General features: G+C 39.7%; 1 protein-coding gene across 3 annotated transcripts in view; it reads right to left on the bottom strand.

The window, feature by feature from the left end:
- LOC311441873 (contactin-4) overlaps positions 1-27,691 on the bottom strand; it is a 297,643-nt gene that overhangs the window by 244,185 nt on the left and 25,767 nt on the right. For all 3 annotated transcript variants that reach the window (XM_084530449.1, XM_084530447.1, XM_084530448.1), the window contains exon 2: positions 15,684-15,728. The gene's annotated coding sequence lies outside the window, so the exon portion shown is untranslated. The remainder of the gene's footprint in view (positions 1-15,683; positions 15,729-27,691) is intronic.

The following is a 27,691-nucleotide window of genomic DNA, read 5'->3' on the forward strand; positions in this document are numbered from 1 at the left end:
CAGAAAATTCACAGATCTGTCAAGAAAATTTACAATTTATTCAAAACCTTTTGATACCAAAAAAAAACCCACGAGATTCCACAAACTTTTCTCAGCAGTTACTGCCCTTTTAAGTGACAGTCATTCAAAAAACAGTCAAATAAACGTTCATTACAGCCTCCCTTTCTCAGTGAAACATTTTATCTGCAGCCTGCAAACTGAATAAGGAGCAACTTCATCACTCTGCAAACCACACTTCTTTGGGATGGCTTTGAAGAGCACAGGAGAGTTGTCACATTATTAACTTATAACATGGCTTAGTCCCTTATTAGGGCACAGGGAACGATTATCAGCTGCATGTTTAATACAAGCCCAGTTTCTACGTGCTTTCTGAAGAGCAAAAAATACCTATGTTTCCTATGGCTTTATAAACAACTTTCAGAAGCAGAGCTCCTTTTTTTTGCCCTGTATGAGCACATTTCCCAAAACACCTGAGCAGGGGTGTGACTACCCCAGCTAACCCTGCATGATTCAAAGAGTTTGTATATCTGATGAGTACAGCCCGTGCTTAAAAAACAAAACAAAAACAAAACAAAACAAAACAAACAAACAAACAAACAAAAAAAAAAACAGAAAAAGTTTAATGTCTTCATTCAAAGTCCATTGGATCCAGTGGAAAAATACAGCCTCGTTCAAACATGGTGGTAAGTGCAATTTGCATTATTTTTAGGAAAGATTATCTTAGAGCAGAGATGCTGAAACACTTAACAACTCTGAAGTACCACTCGAGACCCAGTCACAAAAGCTTTATGCAGACAAAATTCTCATTACAATCAGCAGGGGTTTGCTTTCATAATGAATATTTGAGTCAACTGATTGGAGTGCTCAACTTCTGTGATGGTTGGTGCACAAGATATTCTTGACTGTATGATTTCTCTGTAATGCTCCATAATATACAGCTCTGATTTCTTAGAAACAAGCCATTTTGACAGGACTGAAAGGGGTGCAAATGGGTAAAGTTCTTTCTAAAGTAGACTGCTTAGATGTTTAGCATTACCTCTCAAAGTTCAAATTGTTCATACTTAAATGTCACAGTTCAAAGTTTCCATCAAGTGAATGATCCAACTATTGCAACTCTCTGAACAGCAGCTGGGCCTGAATTCTCACCCTCTCATGCAAATAAGCCCAGAAAAAAGAAGTTCTTGTCCTATTAAAATCCAACTTAATTCACACAATGGTAAAGATATGAACTCTGCCATATACAGAGCAGCAAGAAAAGTTGAGTTACAGTCTGTAGTAACTAAATCCCATACTAAAAGTTCTTACAGATCACATCTCAATGATTCGTAACATCTGTCTACTGATTTTAAATGAACTAAGAACAAATTGCAACTGTCCAATAAAAGTGTTTCTTAAACCATTGCTGCCTACATTCATACTTGGCCACCTAAAATTCTCAGCTTATAAACCAGCCACACAGAATGTCATTGCAATTAATTTTACTTGCTTGCATATTCAATTACTTTTACTTGCATATTCTTCCCTTTTTCTCCCTAAAACAGAAAATATTCCTACTACATAATTATATTTAAACAAGCACAGTAGATTAAATAATGTATTTGGGTCTCTGGAAAGCTGGTAAATTCTGTCTAGGAGGAAGTAAGCATGACATTTTTATTTTTCCATAATTAGGCATAATAATTAGCATAATAATTAGGAATGTTAACAAGGATATTATATGCAACTAATACATCAATACTTCCTAGAATGAAGCCAGTTACCTTTTGTGTCCCATCTGGGATCATATGCATCCCCACAGGCATAAGCCAGTGTACTGATTGCTGAGCAAGGACAGTACAGGAGGTAGCCTGACATACAAATCAAAAGGGAATAAAAAGTTATTAAAAGTAATAAAATAGCTCCCAGCCAGGAAAAGTGTTCAATAAACCCAATGCATCAAAAGCACCACTGGGTTCCTCAGCCATGAAGTTCTGCCACTTGTTCTTTTGGACAAGCCCTGCTCACTAATCAGCTCCAGCACTGGCTCTTGGTTTTGCCTTGGGTCTGACTACACGAACTGAGGGACCACTTACATTTGTACTGCATATTGCCATGTCACCAAGCTGTTCAGATTTGCTCTGCTGGGAGGCTGTCTCATTCCAGGAATAGAAATTAATTAATCAGTATATTTTCCACCCCCGTGCCAGGAAAAAACATCTCTGATTAAAATGGTGTACTGAAGTTTTTTGCAATCACTGCCGACACGACTATTGATTAAATGAAAACCTTCTGAGCACTTACTCATTTTATAGGTGTATTTATTTCATTTCTCTCAAGCTCCCTTGTTTTAATTAAACGGTATATATTCTAGACACACTATGACTATTATACATCGAAAACACCTTTGTAAAGGTGAGGCATCTCCTTTTTGAAATGAATGCACTCCATACATGACTGAAGCACTACACTCCCAAGTTTAGATCCTTAAAACTTCAGTCCAGTGAAAAGTTAGCCTTGGAGGTAAATACCAAAATTTAATATTGATGCTCTAAATACATCCACAATGTTGCTTCTGTGCAGAAAAAGTGCTCCTTGCATTACTATGCTGAAGAGTTGGTGCATCCATATGTAAATCCCATTGAGACTGCAAGCTTGGCAGTGTTCTTCACATCCTGCTTGGACTGGGCTCCCCATTTGCAGAAGATTTCTACCCAATAAGCTATGCCTGCAGTGAACAACGGGTGCTATTGCCTCCCTTCAAAAACACTGACATGAGAACCTCACTAGCTCAGCCTTCATAGAAAGGCAAAGCAAGTTGAGATGTAATTCATTGAGTGGGCGAGCTCAAGGACCACCAATCGGCCCTTCTGCTCCAAAGGCAGTTTCAGTACTAGAGATTGGACTAGAGCTTGATACATCCTCACTAGGTAAGCCCTTCCTGGCTGGTTTCTCTATAAAACCTGCTGCCATGGGCCCCTTTTATTTAGATTGTGGTCTGGCCCCCACCAGATATTGGCCTTAAGAAGGCAGGACCTTAAGGGGGCCCAAGTCTTCAGCTGCCTGTGCCAAAGGCATTCCTGACAGGGGCAGTCCACCCCACACTCCATCCAGAGATGGACCATGTTCAAAACTCAATGCTAACACTATTCTACTCACTAGTTTACCCCCCCCCCCCCCCCCAATAACTAATATGAATGGTGTAATTAAAGGCCTGTCTTGCATACATTTGCTGGCACAAACTGAACTCCAAGACGTTCTGTATTCCCTAATGTTTCATACATCTAGAAAACACCAATTTTATCTGCTGGACATGCCAATCACTGTCTGTTTCATTAAAATATGTATTGAAATTGTAGTATTGAGGTCAACTTTTGATATTCACCATGGATATGATGCATTCTTGGGGCATTTCAGCACCAGTAACCAGGGAGCTGCTAGGCACTTGCTCCCACACTCACAGTGCAGGATGCAGAGTACATTTCTCTGTGTCACATTCCTGTCCTTTTTCTAAGAAGTTATTTGCTTTCCCACTACTACCTGCTACTACTGACTCATGAAAGTAAGGGTTGGTGTTTCCTATTGTATCTTGTCACAGAAGTGAGCCATTAACCTTCCAGCTCTTCTCATATTCCATGCTCCTAGGAGCAATGGACACAAAAATTTTCTGTGAGGATGAAACCCCGCTGCATAATTCAGGGATTATACCTCTAATTAGCAGCATAAAAAAGATTGACATCATACTTGTCCATGCCTTTTTGTATCTCACTGCTTTTCTCCATATCACTACAGAGACAGATGTTCACTGATTCATTTTCAAAATAAGAGATTAATTATCACACATTGTTATAATGAAATCATGGTAAATTAGCCCAATAATTACAAATTGCAAATTATCTGGTCAGGTCTGATAAATGGAGATCAACAGGGAACTTTAAACACTTTTCAGCCTACATACCTGACACTGCTTGGTACTCCTCCTATTACACATGCTTTGGAAAGAAGCTTCGTGTTCACATAACCCTTCAGCCAGTTTGCCATTTTCCATTAACCTACCCAAACTGCTCATCTTGTAAAGAAGCCTAGAACATTTTCAAACCTCAATATACATAAATTAGTGGTACTGCATAAGGCAACCCTAATTTATGCACTCACTATGGACCCAATTAGTTCTTCTGTAACAGAATGTCAAACAGATTTTCTTAATAAAGCAGAACATATCATTTCTAATATTTATATAATATGCAGAGCTTTAACTTTGTCACTTCACATTACTAACCCCAGACTGAGAAGGGGATTCTGAAATTGGCTATTTCTCCATGAGGCACTACTGGCAGAGCATGAGACAGATAATCAGTTTGGACAGATCAACATCACTCCAGTGCAGCTAATCAAGTGGCATGGATTTACATCAGCTGAATGCACAGCACGTCCAGATGCTCTCGGGGAGGTCCTACAAGCCTCACAGACAGAAGCAGCCAGAAACTTGCAGGGAGGGCTCTGAAAGTTTACTCTCCTCCTGCTCATAGCAGCCCTGCTCACCTCTTGGCACATGGGGCTACACCTTAGCAAGCAGCAGACAGCTGCTAGGGATGCTGTTGACAATGCTGTGAATATTTAATCCCTTCCATCCCAGATGGCTTACTTACATGGTTAAAGCTGAGACAAGCCTGAATGCTTGCAAGCTGAGGCTCTATTAAGATAAGTGAGGTGACATGGTAAACTGGGAAGGAAAAAGTGATCGCGTTTGTGCTTCTAATATTACTCAATTAAGTCAGCAACCAGAAATCTTGGTAGATGTCCACATGTTGTGATTATGCATCAACACATCTATATCTGCAACCTGCTTTGGCTATCTCCCATATTTTGTCACTTCAAGTTTAGGCTACAGTGACCTGCTCTGGTTGGACTTTACATAAATCCATTTGCCAAAGGACCATCAGCAGCCTGCTTCCATTTATGCTAAACCTCCTGCTAGTAGGTTAAGTGCTGCAATCCCAGAAAGAACATTTCTCTGCAGGTCACCACTGTGAGTGGTGACTAAGTCCTGGCTGGTTTCCTCTGTTTGAGGAGTCTTTGAAAGCTTTCCAGTGAAGGGAAATCTCCTGATGACCCAAAAATAAAGGAGCAAAGATCAATTTTTTTTTTTTTTTTTTTTTTTTTTAAACTGGAACTGAGCAAGTATGTTTTGTGACTAAAGCCCTTTTGGCCCCACAGAAGCTTAAGGGGTTATACCTTTGTTGTTACAGGTGATTTTTCTAAAAAGTTCTTAAGAGTTTAACAACCAAATGCAGTAAGATTTGAATGGAGTTTTCACCCTTGTGGAAGAAGAATTCCCCCTGTGCAAATGGCATCACAGAGTGCAGAAGGTATCACATCCCACTGGCCAAAACTCAGGCTGGAGCATGAGTGAACTCTGGTTTGTATAGTTAAAAGCATTCTTATATAGTTAACAAGCATTTATGAGATAAAACCCAATGCTACGTAGATAGCCTAAAAGAACAAATATTTTGTCTATGAAGTGTCCACAAGCTGGTCCCAGAAAAAAACAAGTGAGTGGATGACTTTCTCTACATCCTTTCTGGAAGTGATAATGCAAGATATTGCCATCCCACATGAAATATGCTTACAGTTGCTAGGAGTAAAAGTAACACATCTGATGTACAGTAGCAGAATCAAGAAGTACACTAAGTCACTTCAGATGACAAGCACAATATTTGTCTTTCTGGTATTTATTTCAAGCAGATTAATCAAGATGAAATATTTTGATATTGATGCGTAAATTACCCTCATTCTTCTTCTGCCTAATGACCTCCCAGTCAATGCTCTTATAATAAACTAAAATAATTACATAAATATTTTAAAACAGTTTTACACTTTCAAAAAAAAAAAAACTTTACATTTTCATATCCACAAGGAAAATCCCACAACACTGGAATGGCAACAGGATATACCTGAGATGAGGCTGATCCAGGCAGAGCTTGCATTTTCCATTTCACGAATACCAGAGATCAGTCTCCCAGACCTGTGTATGATCCAAAGCCCTGAACAAAAGCGTTACCTTTTGCTCATGTACATTTTGTTTTAAACATACAACTATACTATGAAGTTTGGCATTTCTTAAGCAGAGGGCAGTATTACATCAGTAAATGGTTATTAAAGTTACCTAATCTACAGTACATGAAATTACATTTCTGCAACACAAGGGTACGTGTTCCAGTTAACTGACTTCAGATATATACATAAAGCTTTGGAAACTGCAACTATATTTAGGTTACTGCAGGATATGACACAGAATAGACTTCCGGCCTTCTCCCCCCTTCTCCCCTCCTTTGCTATGGAACAGTAAAGGAATAAATCGACAACAAGACTTTGACCAAGTCTATCTCCTAACTCCTTTCTCAAACTTACTCCCAGAAGGTTTCCTCATCTTTCCTCATTGTACATCACAACTACCAGTTCATTAAATATAGATGCAAGATGAACACTGTCCACTATTATTCTTTAAAACTGCACATTGCCCTGCTCCTCATGGACCTGGCACTCCACTAACAAGAATAACTACTTTGAGTCTCCCTTTGATTCCATGATGCTCTGGTCCTTTTGGCTCCTATAATCCCAAAGCACTCTGCTGATGCTGCCCCTCTTAATGGAAAAGTTGGAGCTGAAAAACCTGCCAAGAGATAACATTCACCAGCAAAGCCTCAGCCCTAAAACTTTTCCTACTGCTTTGACATTTGTGTAACATTCAGAAGCCGCTTGCTCACACAGAGTCGTTATTCTCCACCAGTGAAGCACTTCAGATGGAAAGTATTATCTATTCCTAACTGACATCTTTCGCTAAATGGAACATTTAATTAATTTGGTCCGAGGCCAGTCTGATCTCTTCTGCTTGCATGAAGACAAACACAACTTGCAACTCTTTGGCACCATTCCTTCTCCTCCCCCTTAAAAAGAACTTTGGTTGTTTACAGAATAGATACAAGAAAATCCAAGCTGGTACGGTGACACATCATTAGTTAAAAATACACCACGGCATAAAGAGCTTTAGTACAGAGATAGCGCTGGAATGCAGAATTATGCAAAAATGGCTTAAGAAAGAAAATGAAAGTTCTCTGGAAAGTGGTGATATTTTGCTATGGGTTGCAGCATAGGAACAAAATGACTGCAGCCACTTTGTGTATAACTATAGAAAGCAAACTTGCTACAATTAACTGAATTAAATATATAATACAAGGGGTTATAAACATATTTGAAATATACTTATCTATAAAATGCAGATAGTAAACACATGGGAGAAGGGGACAATCTTAAAAGACAAAAAATCCAAAAGCCTACAAAAGTTGCATGTCACTAACCAGAGACAGGCTTGCATAATGAGTGGTTTGTGTGGTTTACAGCAAGTTGCAGAAAACACTAAAGACGATCAAATGAAAATCCAGCAGAGTTGACAGCATCTCCTTGGGAGACTCACTGTGCAAAACCAGAGTTCCTTAACATGCATGCCGCATTTACCATCAGGCAGATGTACGTGATGAATTCTGACAAGACAGTAACACTGGGATGCCCAGACTTACTCCAGATCTGCAGTTCTATCTGAAAACTGAAGCAACTTCCAGATCTGAGCAACACTCCACTGAAGAGCATAGTAGCACATCTGTCTGAAGTTATTTGCATTGTGGCACAGTGACTGCAAGCAGCTGTAAGAACAAGCAGAGGTCTGCATTCCTGAGAAGAGAAAAATGTGGCCAGAGGACTTTCCATAAGAAACACTTATACCTGGTTAGAAACAAAGTTCACACTAATTCATTGTGTATATAGTAAAAACCAACAGATAAATTTTAGTAAGGTAGCATCCATCCCTTCAACACATGCCACAGCCACAAGCCCTTCTGGCCTGGTGCAGAAAGTCACACATTACCTGGGATCCTGTCTCCGCAGGAACTACTGAGACTTCAGGGCCTGCATACAACCACATCCATCCCCAACTTGTGTAGCTTAATTAAGTGGCAATGGTAATTAGTGCACAACATGCGAGTCTCAAACATGACAAAGAAAAAATACCACCAAGTGCTGGTAGATCTTCAGCTTCTTAGCAGCCTTGGTGGGGCATGTAGACATCCCCTTTCATCATCCTAGTTGAAAGGGAAACCTAGCCAGGCTGATCAACGTACTCACAGTACAAATTGATAAGGAAGAACGTAGCCAGCTGTAAAGTGCTATGAAGTACAACCAAAGGCAATGATAAGGCATAGAGACATAAAGAGAAAGACAGGCAAGTTTCATATGTGGTGTGGGAACCTGGAGCACATCGGTGGCTTTAAGAGCAAGGTTGGGCTGAGTCAGACCAAATATGAGTTGGCCCAAACAGGATGCAAATAGCTTAGGATGCTTGGATGCTAATGATCAGAGAGCATAAGATCAAGATGTATAGAAAGAAATGAGCAGCACATTCTTCAGCATTTCTTTTTTTGTAAATATTAGGTTGTCATTGGTGAAGGCCAGAGTTCATGTTGAAGTGTCATAACGCATACCCTACTGCATCCATAGTAGCGTATACGTTTTGTAAAAAGTCATCTAGAAAAAAGTGAGAGATAACTATAGTGATATTTTACAGAAGGAGGGAAGAGATGGCTCTAATCAGCCTCTGACGAGGTGTTTTGATTTTAGAACAGACTGGCAAAATCTAAACAAAAACCCATCAGGACACATCTGTTCAGCATGAAAATGTTTCTCCCCCCATCTGCTTCCTGTGGAAGAAAACAAGATTTCAAGGGGTGTGCTGAAGATAACATGTGTACCAAAGCAGGTGATACAGTAGAATTGTGGTAATTCCTGAGGAATGGCAGGAATAAAGATTGAGAGAAAAATGTGAAAATAAGGCATCGTTAAACTGCTTTGAAGTGGGGGCCCCACAAAGCTGATCCAATTCCCATGAACTTCACTACTGGATGAAATACTGTTTACTGGTTGCATGACTCTATCCTCTGGAAATATTGGTTAGTCAAACTATTGGAGTAAGTACATTATAGTAAGTTACAACTAGCATATACCACTGTATACTCAGAGCTGGTAGTAAGTCACAAGCACAAAGGAAAAGAGACCTAGTGGTAAGAGTGCTGCAGGGGAAAAAAAAAAAAGGAATTGTTTCATGTGAAGAGGAATGAAAATAGTGGTTGTGAGAGAAGTAATAACTCCTGAAAGATTTTTTTTTTTTTTTTTTTTTTTTTTTTAAGAAGTGGCAAGGGAGCTGAAGATGAGAAGTGATAGAAACAAAGACCAGAAGGGATTACACACTAGGGGCAGAAGAAGAAATGATTCCTTCTTTATGCTGCATGATATATGAGCGGCATCTGTCCTCAATAACTACTGAAATAGCATCTTACAAAAAAACCTTGGAGCAGGGCAGTTGAACTACATCTTTACAGATCGCTCTATAAGTTCCACCATTTAAAAAAGCAATTATGAGAAATTAAAACAAAATGCATCTCAAAGTAAGAACACAAAGATGTTCTTCCTAAGATGATATTTAATATATACAATGATCAGGTTCAATGAATTAAGGAAACAGGCCTTATTTTCTTTTTCAGTAAAGACGTTAACTTCAACTGTGCTTGAGTAAAAGAATCAAAATTCAAAATAGACTTCCAAACTTGCCCTAAGGAATATTTCTCATTCCTTCTGTTGGCAGACTGATTATTTGAAACAACACATCAATTCACCAAATAACTTTGTTGGGGTGTGGATGCAAAAATGCACCTAAGACCAAGACAAAAAGATTTCAGTAGTAAAGTAAGTCACACTGCAACATCTTTCTGCAAAACAGTTATATTTTGTACAAAGTCACAGTTAAGTTCTGGTAAACTACACTGAATAATTTAAAATTCATTTTTTGTTTTGCAGATTATGGTCTTCCAGAAGCACCTTAATTTCTGTGTCTCCCCCCTCCCCTTGGGAATCAAATCTTTTAAAAGATGACAAAACAGTGATGTGCTATAAGGAGCCTCTGCTATTTCATCCAAACATTGGTTTGGTTTTGACTTTCTAATTTCTAGCCAGAGATTTTTTCCCCATAGTGGCCCAGCACCAGGAAACTGAGCAGAGACCTTGCATAAACTGGAGCAGTATCAAAACTGGAAGCAATCATTTCTTGTTTTTTTAGTTTCAGCATCAAAACTCATCTGAATATTTGCTGACTCAAGTATTTTTTGGCTTATAAATATTTTGCTTAAGGGGCACACGAGATGCAAAATTGGTGTACTTCATTTGCATTTCTGTAAGTAAACGTTTAACACTCTACTAGTCTGAAATGAACTTCCTAAATGTTAATTGATGCTATTGAAAGTTGCTAAGGGCATATTCAAGGCATTTCAAACAATTAACAAAAGATTTGATAGCAAATAAATTATTTCAGTAATGGCCCAAGCTACTGCCATACCTGTTGTATCACCTGTAGCAAGAACCTTTTACTTATTGAACAAGTACAGTAAACTGTGCAACTTAACATGACTAAAAGCAATACTCATCTTAAACCTGATTTCTTCTCATTGGAGGACAGGACTCCTTTTAGGGGTGTTTTAGAGCATTTTTGATTTCTGCCATGGATCTCACTGTTGAAAGGAGTTGAGGGTATTCCAGCTGACACATCACTCAGTCCCTCAAACACTACAACCACATCTTGAAATAATTAAACAAAACTAAAATGAAGCCTACACTTTGCATCTCCCAAACCTGCAGGCCATGCAGCAGAAAGCAGCTTGAGGTGACCCCACAACCTGTGCTGGGGTCCTCAGGCTCCTGGACACACTCATGCCAAGCATCCAGAAATCCTGCTGTGTTCCCTTCAGTACAACAGGACCCTGGAAGACAACCATTTCCAAAATCCTACAACAAGCTAACGAGAGGTAGAAAAGGTTTTAAAGGAAATTGGTTGATAGTTGTTTCTTGTTAACATCTACATGGATGGTCTCTCCAGTCAGGTCACCAGCCAGTTATAGAAATCAGAGGAAATCAAGGAGAAAGAACAGCATTTCAAAAACGAGTGATGTGCCTTGCTTACTCATTCTAGGCATTACCTTAGTGTACTGAAAAGCACAGCTATTCCATATTACAAACTCCACAGGACAAAGATGCTGTGCTCAGACACATCTGTATGGCGGAGCACACACCATGCCTCCCCTGCCTCCCCATTTATCCCAAGGCCTTCTTTCCAGTCCAACCTCAAAATGTATGGAAAGCCAGGTTGAAAAAGAAGAGATCAAGTCTCCTTTCGACAAATCTGTTTAATGCTTACTGCACATGGGTTGTCATTGCATTGCTGTTGAGGAAGGATCACTGCAGCTGTCTTGCTAAAGCTGTGGCTTTACCTTCTCAGCCTTTCATTCCTGTGTGCCGCACACCTTCCAGCAGGCTGCCTCCAAATGCTCTCTCCCTTGCATTAAAAGCCTGAGAGAATGATTTTCCACATTTATAATTGCAACAGCCATTGCTTCAACTAAATGACAGATTCTGCTTTCAACTTTGTTGCACCACACGGCTTCTGCATGGTTGTATGTTCAGACCTCCAACACCTGAGGAAGCTCCTTCATGTTCATTTTGATGCTGGATGCTTATCAAACTGCTTGAGCTGAAGAAATTCTCTCAAAAGGGCTTTGTAGCTTACTAATGCTTTTTGCCCTTGTTAACTACAAAATATCGAGTATAGAGACATGGAGGGTCTGAAATTTACTCATCAGAATAAGAATAGTGGATGAATTTGGAGTTCCTCAATCCCAAGGAGGTAAATATGAACTGAGACTGGCACAGGTGCTACAAGGAGCTAGTCTGTCTTTTAAACCCATTCATTCTAACAAAGGGGGGCTTTTCTAGCTTAAAATGCTTCCTAAAAGGAAATTTTTGAGGGAATAAGAAGTTGTTTTTGATTTTAAAAGCCCAGCCTACATTCACAGTATCTGTAAGATAAATACAATAAATGTCATTGAACTAGGTATCTTGGACATTATCTTGTTAACAATTATTTTTCCACAAGAAACTTTTAACCCTCTTCCTTTTTGCAGGATAATGTGACATTTGATTCAGAATAGCAATCTACTACAAATGCTAAATGCATAAAGAGCAAGCAGAAGTCCAGACTCAATAGGTGTGTTGGGAAAATGCACATGTCCGCGTAAACAAAGGATCATGTTCTGCAGAACTGTCACTCCAGCATTTTTGCCAGAGCACTACACTCACTTAAGTATCCCCTGGGGCATCAACCATCAGGAGATACAGGATGACAGATGTACCATTCCAAACAACAAATCCTACTGTGATTTTAATTGAATTGCAGCAGCCATTTTATTTTTTTGCAGAGCCTCTAAGATTCTGCATTGCTTACTTGCTTCCAGTGATTCAGCAGTTTATTTTTCAATACAGTAATCCCTCCTTAAGACAGTTTCTCATTCCTTTTAAGCAGCGCTTTGACAGCAGCTACCTATATCTTTGTTGTTTAAGGCACTCTCCCTTTTTTTACTAAAGGGAAGTAGTTTATCTCAGACATACTTTTGTTCTCAGACTCAACCATTCTTGCATCCATTTGAAGGCTCAGTCTTTTAGCAGTTCAGGTACTGTCCTCACAGCACAGTGTTCCTCTATACATAAGCTGACCTGACTACAATATTGCAGAAGTTTAAAAAGAGACTGAAGGAAAGCTAAAACCCAGAGGATAAGCAGAAGTGACACAAGCCTACAAATATAAGCCATCTTTGAAATGTTGTTCACAATATCTGGAAAATAGATTTATTCTTCAATTCTTCAATTACTCCTACAAAACTGCCAAGTGGCTGTTTTTGTTCCTAACCTATCTAAAGAGTGCAGATAAACAGTGCAGAAAGTTGAGTTAATAGGCCAAAAAAAAAAAAAAAAGACAAAATAGGCAAAAATGACTACCTGCTCTGGAAGAGGCAAATCCTGGCACTGTGGAAGTATCAGCATGTCAGAATCAAGGCTGATGCATCTTCACCTACGTTAGCAATGGCTTAAAGCTTCCTTTTCAGTTTAGGGACCTTTTATTAAAGTAATGAACATTTTTAAAGTAGCATCCTGGCAGTAAGGAGCCCAAGGAAGGAGACTTATTCTCCTTGGATCTTGACAAGCAAAGTGATGCCTGGAAAGCAGACAACTCCAGTCTTTGAAGGAGCAATCTAAAAAATAGATACAGCAAGCCTATATTTGAGTGACTTACTTGAGTAACTTACTTGAGTACTTACAAACAAACCCATAGTTCCTCCAGTTGAACAAGTTTCCAACTGGAACAGTGGCAGTTCTTCAGATTCATATAGCCAACAGCTACAAGACAAACATTCACATAAGGCAAAAAGGAAACTATCACTTTGTTGCCGAATGCCACTGGAAGAAAAACCTTAGTTTTAAACCATTCTTAATTAACTGCTACGTAGACTATAAGGCAGAAATTATATCCATTATAATTTTATTTCCTAGAGCTATTGCCCATCCAGCACATTCAGTATTCCTATGCAGAAAAGAACATTTCTGCAGCACAACTGTAGACTATGTCTGCTGGTAATATGTCTAATTAAAATACACTAAACCTGGTTGGTGAATAACACACAGATGCTGCAAGTTTTTTAAGATGACCATTTGCCTGTAGCTGTTTTAATTACCTTGACAGGTAATAAAGTAGTATTTGATAATTACACTATTAAAATGCACAAATGTTTCCTTTCAAATCTGTACTTACTGAGTCACTTTGGTAAACATCCAGTTCTGAATTCCCAAACAGACTAGAAAAAGCCTTGGCTTCCTCCTTGCCTTGCTTATGGCTTTGCAATGACCACACACTGTTAAGAACATGGATTAGAAAGCCCTCCCCTCCCCTAGAAGGGAAAGGGGTATATAAAATTTGAATTTACAATCCTCATAAAAGTACAACAGCACTAACATGCAACTCCCCCCAACTCCCTAAAAAAAAAATAAATAAAAATGCTTTGCTCAGCTTGTTGAAGACAACATGCCTGTTCTCAAGGTATACTGGTAGCCAAAAGCCCTGCTTATCCTCTTAGCATTTTTAATACCACTTTACTGCAAACCCCACACAGGTTACACCACAGAATTGAGGTATTTAACACATTTTGATTACATTTTGCTAATGAGAAGTGTTTACGAAATAGAGTTTGTAAACAGAAAGCAATTTCCATTCTCCTGTAGTAGTGACATTATTCACAAGCCATCACTACTATGCATATAGCTGTCTGCTCCAGTCCTTCACACTTACTGTCAAACTGGCATTTAAGGATTTGGAATGCAGAGCACAAGCCTGCAGCCTAAAAATAATATCCTTAGATCTGATCCTGCACTTCTTATTCAGGTTCAATTAATCAGCGTTGCCTAAGTCTTCAGAGGTACTTTTCATCTGCAGATTTTGATAAAACCTTCCAAAAGCAATGGGTATCAGTACCTCCTGTTTACTATGGGAGAACCATATGCAAGATTTGACCCAAGAAAGGGCTTTGAGGCTAATTTAGGAGGACTGTCCAAAGGTATGAGAAGTGCATTATTCAAAGTTATCTTTTATATAAATAAGCTTTTCCTTTCAGACCACTAGAAAGCGATATCAAAATTTATCATAGTCTTTGAACACCTCACACAGGGAGCTTTGCAAGTGTAAGTCCCATGCTGAATAATAGCTTACTTCATCTAAAACAGTAGTTCAGTTTGCATTGTAAACACCCAGCACTGAGATACATCTGAATTACTCAAAGAAAAAGAATCAAGATACTATTTTGATAAAGCATCTGTAACCTCTCCAAACAGATAGACCAATAACATCAAAAACTACAAAGGAAACCACGTTTAAATATTTCATTGTAAACTCTGGAAAGGTTTTGTTCTTTGGTGATAACAATATAATTCATTCTCAAACATATGCTGTTCTTTGGCAACAATTTTATCTGTGGAGATCAGCCATATGAAGCCAAGATTTGAGAGGCAAAGGCGACATAGCAGGGATGCAAAATGAAGCCCTGCTTTGTACTCGTGCCTGGATCAGGGCTAGGCTCTGAAGCACAAACTATCACAAATTTAAGTGTGTTTAACACTTATACTATTCCAGAAAAACACAACAAAACAAGAGCATTCAGGATATATAGGGCAAAGCCTACCTCAAATAACAGTATTGATTCCTTTGTACTTTCAAACAGATACCATTAAGATATTTGAGTTTCAAAAGTGACAGCTTTGATAATTAAAATTTGACAGTCTTTTGATAATTTAACTGTAGAGTCATTTAACGATCAACTAAACACCAAATTTAAAAAAAAATCAATTAAAAAAAAGAAGAGACAAACCTGAAAGTGCTCTGAGATACCAATCTCCTTTTGTAAACTGTTCATTCAAATTAGATACCTTGCTTTAAACAATGGTATGTTTACAGAAAGTTTTCTGAAGGCAAGCCACTCTATGCTTTGTACAAATCTTGAAATATAAAATTGCCTAAATGCAATATGCACCCTGAGGATTTTAAACAAAGATTTCCACCAGTCATTCAAGAATTAAACAAAACCCACTCTCAAGGTACTGAGAAACTCAGGGACAGATTCTGTAGTTTCAGACACAAACAACACAAAGAAGATCCAGACATTTAATGCAATTGCTTTAAGACCATAAAAAATAGTATCAGTAAATCAAAATTAGTATTAAAGGACTGTTACCTTCTCCAGTGCATGATACGTAGTCTTCAGTCAAGTTTCCAATACCTGAAAGAAGTAATTGATATGGAAAGTCACTTATAAAGATACTTTAAGTCATTACGTTTTTTCTCATCCATATTAACTATTTTTGCAAAGAAAGAATCCACCTTTGATGTTTAAGTTTGCTATTTTCAAGGTACCACAGGACAGAGCAGTGACATGGTTGGGTACTCTGTAGGAAGTTCCCACTCCTGCTTTGCAGCTCGCCAAGCGCCCTGCAGCCCAGCACTCCCCAAAGGCACCCTGCAGGACACCAAGGGTCAGCAGCTCCACCTGGGGCTGTCTGAACCTTCCTACCCAGCCAGAGCAGTTCTACAGCCAGAACACATTCAACCTGCTAAAGCCTCTCAGTGAATCCCCATCTTCCCCAACCACACAATGCTTTTGGTCTCACAGGAGGCAGAAACCCCCAGCTATTCTCCCATTTCTGCTGAGGAGCAATGTCAGAAGGTGACAACCCAGCATAAATCCCAGAGAAAGGGCTGAAGCACAGCTGTTTCCCACAAAGTCCCGGTGAAACCATTAGATAATCCAAATGACTAATAGCATTCTGAAAATAGAAAAACAATGGGAATTTTTGATACCTATTTCTATCATAATAGTTCACACATTTGATAGCTGGCTATGAGACAAAACATACAGCAGAGTCAGATGTTTATGAAACCACAATTTTGTGAGCATCATAATGGAGCAAGAATAATACAAGCTTTTTCATACTATTAACACAACTCAGAATAGGCACAAAAAAGTCTGACATTTTGCCTAAAGACAAGTGTTTGGACACCCATTTTCCAACTCAGTGGTTGTAGGCTGTACAAGAACTTCACCTGAAGGGTTCACACCCAGCAGAGGCTCCAGCCCTTTCTCTGGGATTTATGCTGGGTTGTCACCCCTCCTGCCTTTGCTAAGTCTCTAATACAAAAGGCTTCCATGTCACATGCCCTTACCAGTTTTGCAGTTGGAGATGGTGCTAAAGAATTACATCACTGGTAGTCTACATGCACATTATGGCCCCATTTAACAAATAGGGACCGCTCACAGGTGGCTGGGAGGTTTCAGTAGGGGCCCCGTGTGCCATTTTCCAGCCCACACTTCAGAGTTGTGCTCACAAAGCAAAAGGAGTTGCACAGTACTCGCTGCCTCTGGGATTTGCTGGAGGGAAGAGCAGAGGCCTGCTGAGCAGCACCTGGGATCCAGTACCAGGAGTAGGGAAACGCATTTGTGGGGAACAGGCTCCAAGGCAGGAAGCACCAGATGGATCCCCACTGAAGTGGGCACAACACCGGGTGGAGCGGGTAAACATTTGACATCGGGAAGAGTGAAGGGTTTCATACCTATCAAAATATTACTCTATTTACTGTGAGTGTTCAACTCATCACTACAGTCGCAAAGTTTAGAACTTGTATGAGAAATGCTCTGACACCTACATCGCTATGTATTTTTAGATACCTAAGAATCCATCCCTTGCTGCTAAAAGCCAGAAAAAAAATCCAGTTTTTACTTCAAAAAAAAATCTGACACTCTATACTTGCTTATCCATCTCCAGCGTATCCCTCAGCTTGTTTGAGCATAAGGCACTGAGCCAAAGCAGAGAAGAGGTTTCTTTCAAAACACCTGCCACACGACCTTCAGAACTGCATTTGTGTTTTTTAAAATCCCTGTCATGCTTGCATGCATAATTGAGCTTGTTTTTTTTTGGTGTTCATGTGGGAGACTCTGGCTGGATCAAATCATTTCTCTTCCCCCACAATCCCTGTGCACTGAGCACCAAGACTCCTGCTGCTTGCTTCGGTCGGAGCCGCTCACATGCAATGTTGCTCAGGCAGGACACAGGACCTCCTATACACCTGCTGAGTGCACTAGACACCAAAATATCTCGGGTAGCACAGACAGGTGACACTAGTTAAAATCTTCATTATGGCTTCTAATTCTCTGATCAAGCCAGCAATGTATGTGAACATGTTTAAAGCCTTCAGACCTTGCAGCTTCTGACAACAGAAACACTTCCATGGACAATTTCTTACAATGTTTTGTGTTGGCACAGAGGTGTAGACTTGTAAAACAGGGAATAAGCAAATTCAGGATGTTTTACTTTCGGTACAGTATTTCATCCCACAGTAATTGCAAAAGCTGAACATGGCTCTTTTTAGTCACGCATTTGAGACTGATTAAAGTAATTGTACTTTATCCTCACAAGCAGCACTGAACCTGGATTTCCAGGCTTGAAAAGCTAAAGCATTTAAACTACATTACCAGCAACCATTCAGCAGTGCCCAGGCAATTTTGCTGAATAAAAAGCCTCCCACAGCTTGGGGGAGGATTGGCCATAGCTTCCAGTCAATTCAAATGCACACTTCCAATTCAGGTGAAGAACAGACTGAAACAGGTACCAGGGTACAAGGTACAAGCAGCGGTCTCCCCTAGGTGACACTGTGGAAGGCAGCATGCTAAAAACTGGATTTAACAGCTTCAGTATTTTCTGCATCTCTTGTCAACAGAAGGATTTGAAAAAAATCATCAGAATGCAGATATGAAGTTGTCTCCAAAGGAAAAAAGCAACAACCCTCTTTTAATGTGGCTCCCCAGTCACCGCTCCAGTTGTTCTCAAAGCTGCAACTTCCAAAAAGCCTAAAAAGAAATTCAGCTTTACACTACCCTCATTTTCTGTAAAAGAGCAGCACATACTTCAAGGGAAAAAATCACTTAAGAATAGAATAGAGGCACCACTTCGTTTCACAGAAATACTGCATAATTGCACCAAAAATTTACTTTTTCAGGTAAAGACAGCTCTCTGGGAGCTGGCAACAGAGAACCGATGAGAGCCTGAAGAGCTGATCTCATCTGCTGCTTGCAGACAGCCTCACACAGCACTCCATGCTTACACTGACACACTAACAAGACTGAGCTGAAAGAAGCTCTCCCAAAGAAAGCTGCGGTGCCTTTCACACCTGGAGGTTTATCATCTTAATACACAAATACTGATGTTCCTAATGCACCTGTCCCCAGAGTCTTGTGCAAGTACAAGACTACACAGTAAGGGTAATATTTCTGTGGGAGACAGTCAGCCCTGATCAATGGCAAGAACATTACTGATGCATCAGGCCCTGAACCCCCAAAGTTTTCCTTTGGTCACTTCAAACACAACCAACAAAAATTTGGTGTTTTTTTTTTTTTTTTTTTAATCATCTTTTTTTTTTTTTTTTTTGTCCCCAGTTCTATTCTGGGTTGATTCAGCTAGCCTACTCTCGCACAATTTTGCTTCGCCTGCCAAACCAACAGACTAGTCTTGTCCTGTTTTCCCATCTTCCAAATTTATTTTTAAGGAAAGCTTAAATTGGGATACTATAAGATTTTGCATCTGTCTCTGCTTCCTTCCAGTCTCAAATTAAGCACTCCAGAAACTCTGACTGCCGATCTGCCTTTACCCCAAATCCTCTAGGTACTGTTTAAGAGCTTTCGCTGTTTCTGTTTTATAATATGAATTTGACATCCTTCAAAGCTTTCATTCTTTCTATAAAGACAATATTCTTCACACCACAACAAACTAAAAAATGTGAGAACCACAAGCCTGCTAGCCCACAGGCTTATTAATACAGGTTATTAAATAACCAAGTGCTTTTGAACCTGCTGTCTCATTTTCAGCGGTGCTACCAACCTTCATGAAAAAAAGTGTTCACTGCAATTGTTTGTATTGCTTTCCCTATTCCTGCTCCTGGAAGATACTCAGAGCAAACCCCATACCACCCTTCTTTGCCCTAATCCTGGCTCAGCTGCCCTCTCAAAACCAAAGAGGACATTAACTCTGAAGTGCCACCATTTCCCTAGCTGTATCACTGGGTGAAAAAACTCTTTGTGGGACCACTTGCTATCAAGCATCAGCCACATCATTTCCTTGCTGATGCACAACTTGCACACCAGGAAACCCCACTTGATTCAGCCTCCTCCACCAGCTGCAGCTGCTGCAAGGGGCAGCCCTTCCTCAGTAAGGTCTGAATCCTTGGCTTGCCTCCTGTTCCCAAATTCAAACATTGTTATTAACACAATAGATTGATGACAGGAGCTAAACAGGAGAGTTTTCTGAAGCTGAAATATAAATCCAGTATTCATTTGTCGCAGAAACATTTCCCGTGCATTTAAACATTGTTTAGCGAGTCAGCCAAAAGCATTTTTCAAGTGTAATCTATCTCATGCAGAAAAACTCAAAAAGCCTAATCACCATCATAGCTCTCCCAGGATTTGATAGGTTTAGCTTCAAAGTAAAATGCCATCAAAATAGAGATCTCATGTAGTTTATTGTATGAAAAAAGGGAAAATTAAATATTTCAAAGTGTTATTTTTAGGTAGCAAAATACCTTGTCTCATCAAGTGGAGAAGAGCATTACACATTTATATTGGATTTCTAGGCTTTATAAGGCAATTTGTTTGATGCCATTTGCTTCACAAATGAAAAGAACATGACCTGCATGACTGCATATTGATAATAAAATAATCTTTAGACAGCAGAATTCTTCAGAGATTGTCAAAGAAATCTCAAAATGATTCACCAGCTGGTTCATAAATTGAGCTCATAAGCTGCATAACCCTTAGGATTGCCTGTTACTTAAAACTGGCTTCCCTGCTCCATTCGATGGGCTCAAAACACATGACTTACTGACCCCACACAGGGAAGAGGCCCATGTATGTAAAAAGACTCTTTCAAATCCACGTAGAGATGCAAGTGAGTAGTCCATATATCAGTAAAAAGCCCTGGATAACTACAGGAGACTGCATTTAGAGAGAACGCGTTCATCAACTTTCTACTTTAAATGCAAAGTAGTGAAACACACGAGGTTGTTTTGCATTGTCTGAACTGCTGATTAAGAGATCCTTTGCTCATTTGCATACAGTACATCAACCGAGTCACTTACTGAAGGTTACTAACAGAACATGTCAGGCTTTGATGACAAAGGGAAAATTCACTGTGAATAGTTGGTACTTTTGCATGTGGTTCCTCATTACCAAGAGGTGTAGCTTTGCCTCCATAGTCCTCTACAGCTTGTTTTCCAAGCACCAGAAGGGGATGGGTTGTACCAACTCCTTGCTGACAACCATGTTTTATTCACCATCATTGTAAACTGCAGGTTTATAGTCTTAACTGTTAATGAGATGTTAAGAGCCCATGCAGTGGCTCTAATGCTGTACAAGGTCTAAGTTTAAGCCTTCACCCTGATGTTTCTCTCCAGGGAATGGAAGCAGGCCAAACTCTCCACATCACCAGCAGCCATGAGCCATGCCACTCCCTAGACACTTCAAAGATCAGCTCTGCCCCAGACTTAAATTAACAGTTTTTGAAACACCAAAGCCAGTCCACCACAGCTTTGCAAACACAGATGGGAGCTTCTGATGCTTTTGCATTTCTGTGCTTTTCCAATTTCCCCTTGGTGACTTGTGCAGCTGTACCTGGGCAAACACCCACACAGCTGAAGGACAAGGCAGAAAGGACGTTGTTCAATGTCATATGTGAGCGATTCCTTGCGTGAAAGAGCAAGCTGAAGTTAACAGGCTATTCCTACCAGAGAAGGGAGTGGACCATTAGTTCCCCTTCATTTCTTGCTCCTATCACTCTGTTATATTAAATCTTCTCTTACTGGGATTGAAATGCCAGAAGCCAAGATCATCAGTCTGATCAGGAAAAATCTCTAATCACTTTAACCAATTACAAAATACCAAACAAGAAAGGTCAGTGATGAAAAAGCATCATGCACTGAGTAATTAATATCTATAAAGCCTGTAATAATTAGCAGCCTTGATTGTTGATTCCTGCTTTGCATGTTTTACCATTTTGTTTTTATTTGAGGTGACAATTTAGTGTTTATTTGCAAGCTAAGGTATGTATTCACATAGTCCCCTGATTGCTGTAAATGAAGGCCTTAAATATTTACTGCTAGTAAAACATTTTAAACTTTTAGCAAGATTATCTTCCAGTATTCAGCAGTGTGAGATTTTATGACCTTGTGTGTTGAGGAATAATCTTCTGCAACAAGATAAAATGGATGCACACCCACAGTCTTTCTTTGCTGGAGCTACAGCTCCATCACCATTAAATTGTTTGTTTTCCTTTTTTTAATTTGTTCCTCACCCTTGCAAACCAGAAGACATTTCAGATCGCCTACATACTCCGTCAACACCATGTTCTCCAAAACAAGGTCTTTTGCTTTCTAAGTTGCTTTCTTATACAAATTGCCAAGTTACATAATGAGGTCACAGTGCACAGATACATGGAGCCTTCACAGGACTTTGCAGTTAAACATATCCACACAAACCACATAAAATACACACCTCCTGGTGCTCAGCTTCCATTCTCTTATAATAGAGCAACAGCTATTCACTGTCAGAAGACAGCAAATAAAGTCAAGTACAAACTAAAAATCTAACAGCAGGAAAAAACACAGCTGGTGAAAGTAACTGAACAAAAACTTCCAGGTCTGAAATGAGCTCAACGAGTACATGCCAAACACAGGGCAGAGATCAGACCGTCCCCCACCTGTGACAACTGAAAGCCATACACAGAGTCAAAAGTGCAGAGGTGGAGAAAATCTACATTAAATGCACAGCTTGCACTTTGGTTTTGGTGCGGGGGGAGAATAGGGGGAAGGTATACTAATAAGCAAGTCCCAAAAAATTGGCAAAACTGAAATACTTTGGAGCAAGAGATATAAATGAAAGCCTCATAGATGTATTATTTGCAACAAGTACACCAAATACTAATTGTAAAAATCAGAGAAAAGTTTAACATACAGTAGTAAATCACATCCTTTAAATTAATTTTATAACTTGATTTCTCAAATCTAAACAGAAACCATAAGGGACCATGACAATTTTTCCCTCCAGCAGGCAGGCTGCCTCTTCCCTTTTAAATTGCCACTCCTGCAGCAACACCATGCAAAAGAACTAGGGAATATTTTATCAATTAATTCTCTCAGAGTCACTAGGTTATGACTAGGGGGAAAAAAAATCTGTTGCAACGTAATCTATCTACATTCAGAAGCACAGAAAGCTATTAGTCTGCATCCTAGTGATACCAAGCCCTTCTCATACAAACAGTAGAACAAGCTAAGCTACCCAGCCTTGACATCTGTCAAAACAGACCAGGTCTCAAGTAGTAATTTATATGGGTAGCTTTATTCCTCTCCTTCCACTGGTTCAATTATTGCAGCAGTATCATGAATAAACGGTATTATTTTCAGGGGAAATTAGAAAAAATGAAATATAATAAGCTTAGGATTTGCCCAAGATCCCTTCCTTTTTTATTTTAATATATCTATAAATTGCTCTCCTTCCATGCATTGTATTCTGCTGCTGTAAACTTACCAGTTCACCTATTTCCTCCTAATTCTGATTCACCTATTTTGCCATAATGACCTCTCCGTTACTGAGCCCTGTTCAGCTTAATCAGACAATTAACTTGACTACATTAATAGATGTACAAGACAGAGGAAAATAGCACGTACCTACACACTGGCTAATCTACAAGTATTAATGAACTTAGCTATAAAAACTAGCATGTGAGGAGAAGATTGTGTCCTTGGTGACCAAGTGGAGTGCAGTCATACCTTCACACTGTTTGTACATATATATATATATATATATATTATTTTTTTAGTGTTTTTGAACAATAAGTCCTTTGCTTATGGACTCAATGGTCCACCTCATGTAAGCCAAGCAATCGCCTCCTTCCACGGGCACCAAAGCTGACACAACTGGAAAAAAAGCTGAAAAGTTCCTCAGTCATTTTGGTAACAACAGCATTTTAAATGGCAGTGAATATAAAGCACAGCATTTTTCATTGCTGTGCAGTTCTCTTCTGTTCTTCGTAACAGGTACTTCTGCCTTGATCCTTTGGCACCTGACACTAAAACTCAGGCAAGAGCTAAGGCCATGCTTCAGTAAGAAGAGCACATTAACAGTGACATGCTTTTCAAAGGCTAATGCTCCCAGCAGCTGGTTTTGATGGGGTGACAGTCTTAAGCTGATGCAGCCCACAGGGTAGAGGAGGGAGATCAAAGAGGTGCAGCTGGAAGCCACAGCCAGACCTGCTCAAGGATCATGAGTAACCCCACCGAAGAAGACAAAATCCTGTTCATGAAGGTCACAACTGAAATGTGGCAACAGTAAATGTGTGAACCAGGATAAAAGACTCAGCCTAACACTCAGAATTTCAACCGTGTAGGCAGAACACCTAGAAGAGCGAGGCTGACCCTGAGCAGAGTAAAGCAGCGCTGGATCTGACTTTGATCCCGCTGATCTCATGTTCTGTTGGCCATAGGAGAATTACAGCACAGCACTACTGGTAAGGGCAAGGCATCCAGGACCTCAAAAAGTAAATTAAAAAAAGAAGTTTGGATCTAATTCGAAACAACCAAACTTTTAAAATAACAATGTTTTAAGGGAAGAAGTAGAAGCTTGCAACTTCTCACTGTGAAGCAGAATGAAGCCACTGCTTGTAATAGATGGGAACATCACCCCAGTGGGGCTCACATTAACAGAAGTGCCACTGCACCAAGATGGATGAGCTCAGGAGAAACAACAGAAATCTTTGCTGTTTTTGAAACCCATACAATTGTTCTCCATTTCATCAGTACAGAGCTTGAAACATTCTCGCCAAGGCAATCGGCTCTGGGACAGACGTGTGCTGCAGCAGAGGCAGGCAGGGCTTTTTTTTTTGGTGACATGAAGGCCTCCTCTCAAGGCAGCTGAGGGAGCTGCCAGGCCCCAGCAACCCTGTGAGGGAGGCTGAGGAGCCATGGACTGAGCCAGCAGCATCCCCTCCCTGGCCATTCAAAGGCAGCCCCCAGGGACCAGGGGCAAATGGCAGGGAGAGGTCCAGGGAGACCACATTGTGACCTTCCAGTACTTGAAGGGAGCATATAAACGGGAAGGGGACTGCCTGTTTATGTGTTGATAGCGATAGAACAAGGGGGAATGGTTTTAAACTAAGACAGGGAAGATTTAGGTTAGGCATTCAAGGCCGGGCTGGATGCGGCTCTGGACAACCTGCTCTAGTGGTTAGCAACCCTGCCCAGAGCAGGGGGTTGAAACTAGATGATTTTTAAGGTCCTTTTCAACCCAGGCCATTCTATGATTCTAAGATGAAGGAACTTTTGCACATCACGCCCTGTGCCCCAGCACACCAATGGTGCAGGCAGCAGTGCTCCTACAGCTGCCACCCAGTGAGATGGGCAGAACAGCTCCTGCTCTGGGGGAAACCAGGACCATCTGGAGCAGGATTTGGGCTTCTCCCAGCAGCTCCACTTCCCCAACTGCAGCCTTCACCAGCAGAACAGAGAGATGGCTCATTACATTGTTTCACCAAACACGTATTATTAGTAAAACAGATTTGTTGTGGCTGCTGCACCACAACCAATGCAAAAATATGTTCTGAAGAGAAAAAGGAGAGCATCAGCTTTCCCATAACAGAGAAAAACCTGAAAATAAGCAGAGATGTCCATAGTAGATAAAATCAAATATGTTGACATTCAAGGTGTATACATAATGTACAAGTAATCTACATATGCATGTATGTTATAGAATCTTGCAAATAAATACTACTGTTCATGAAAGTTCAGACTCCATAGGATGGTAAAAATCTATTTTGTATATCTTGTAAAATGGTATAAATATGTTTTGGATATATTTTTGTATCCCACATTAAATATTCTAAAAAATGTAGTCCTGACAAGACAAGTTCTTGCATGCTTGAAACTTTCAGAAATCAAAGATTTAACAAAACTGATGTTTTATTCCTTTGTGTATGCATTATAGTTATCTTTTAAACAACATACTTATCTAAAGCCTTGGGTTAAGCACAGCTCTGAGGTAAACAAGTAACACTATTGTTGCATCTACTTGAATCAGACTCTAGCCTTTCCTCTGCAATGACATAGGCTAGCAAACATTTGGGAGAAGTTAAACTAAGGTTACATTACATTTTTCTACCATCAATTTAAGGAGTATTGGATTTTTAACAGAAGTTCTAGTTGTTTTCTTGGGGGTGTAGGGGATAATAATGTTACAATTTTCTTTTATAAATATTAATTTTATATTTAATATAATTAATTTTAATATATAAATATATTTTCTTTCTTATAAATATGGATTTGTTTTTCTATCTAGCCAGTTCTACCCAAAATGTCTAATTTAAATTTCACAACAGTTTCAAATAACCCCATCTCTAACTCTTAGTTCTACTTGAATCTGCTGCTCAAAGGTGGCATGTAGCACTAGAGATCTTGCTGTGATCTAGCTGGAACCAAGTGCAGTGATTCAGCTCCCCTCCTTGCTCCTCTTGAAAGAGTTAAGCCCAACATCTCCATCTTCAAAGTCATTATTCTATCAATAAGCTGAATAATTTAGTAGGCAGCTGTTTGACTTGACATTTTTTTACAGGTCATAAACTTACTAATACACCAAACCCTATGCCTTAAGTAGCATTTCCAAGGGGGTAAAGCTGCTGGGGGACTAAGCCACATATATGGCAATTATATACCACAGCTGCCCAAGTTTCACCCACCTTTCTTAGTTATTTTATGCAAATTTTGATGACCAAAACCAATTCTCACCCCTACAGAAGCCATAACTAGGGTTATTTGTTTATATATTAACACTGAAAACATGAACTTTAGACTATCTGTACAGTGTTACAAATATTACATAATCTTCAAAGGCTAAGCAACTTATGATTAGTAGCATTGGGCTCTCAAGTAGGAGCTATGAGCACAGCTTTTTTTCTGCTTTTTGGCAACAACTCCTGGTCATTCATCCCCATAGCTCCAAGCCACTGATCAAGTCACAAAGGAATTAGCTAAGTACCTTAAGGATGCTTCTACTTCAAGATAGCTATGTTTTCAATTAAATTTATTTTTCTGCATATCTAGCAGATTTATGAGATAAGCTATTCCTATTCTTTTTCAGTATTCCTTTCAGACAGTTAAAGTCTTTAAAAATATATAGGTATAAGAATATAATTGGAGGGGTGAACAAGCAGAAGGGAAGAGATAGGAACAATGGAGAAATCTCCAGTGAAAGAGATATGATGAAGAACACAAAACTATGCTGCACAGAGTAACTATCTACTACGGCTCAAGTACAGAAAACACTCATCTCACAGTACTTTTACGTAGTCTGAGCAGGAATTACTGAATGGTTCTCTGAGGTTTTGAGCAGCTTTAGACCTTAATTGACCACTATACTTTGTGTATGGCTTGTGATGTGATCATGCAAATAAGTATCCAGTATGCTGTTAAAGCAAAACCAAATGAGTCAGCGCGAGTCCAGCTCCTAGATATTTCCAAATACAAATTAATTCTATTAATCCTTATTTAGATCCATGAGAAAAACAGTAGGTATTGCAGAACACCTTCCAGAGGTCAATAGCACACAAGACATTTCATAGAAGTCTCATTAGCTACAAGGCTTCTCCAGCTGACATAATGGTAACTACTACTGCCAGCACACCTGGAGACCTCTCAGCACCTGATGTTTGTTAACAGTTGTCTTTACATCAGCCCTACAGCACACCTATTAGGGCTTACACTTGCTATGTAAGAACGAAGGAAGCATATTTGCAGGACACTAAGCAGCAAGTCAGTAATTAACTCCAAGCACGTGCTCACATCTTCTTGAAGCCAAAACATTATCTACATAATAGCATTAGTTTTACTAGGGGAGTTGCACAAGACATATTGGGGTTAAAGAAAATAAATACAGGAAAGCTCTGAGAAGAAGAGTTAACAGTGGTATAAACAACTACAGGCCAAACCCTGCTTTTGAGCAAAGCCATGTATCCAATCCCATACATAACCTTTAGAAAGGCTGACACTACCCCCAAACAAAAGCCTTATTCCACCATGCTCAGCAGCTCCCACAAGGTTTTGCCAGCTGGTGCCTCCCCCAGGCACGGTGGCTAGACCCACAGCATCACCCCACCCCGA

The sequence above is a fragment of the Aythya ferina genome (genome assembly GCF_964211825.1).
Source record: "Aythya ferina genome assembly, chromosome: 10".
Classification (NCBI taxonomy): Eukaryota; Metazoa; Chordata; class Aves; order Anseriformes; family Anatidae; genus Aythya; species Aythya ferina.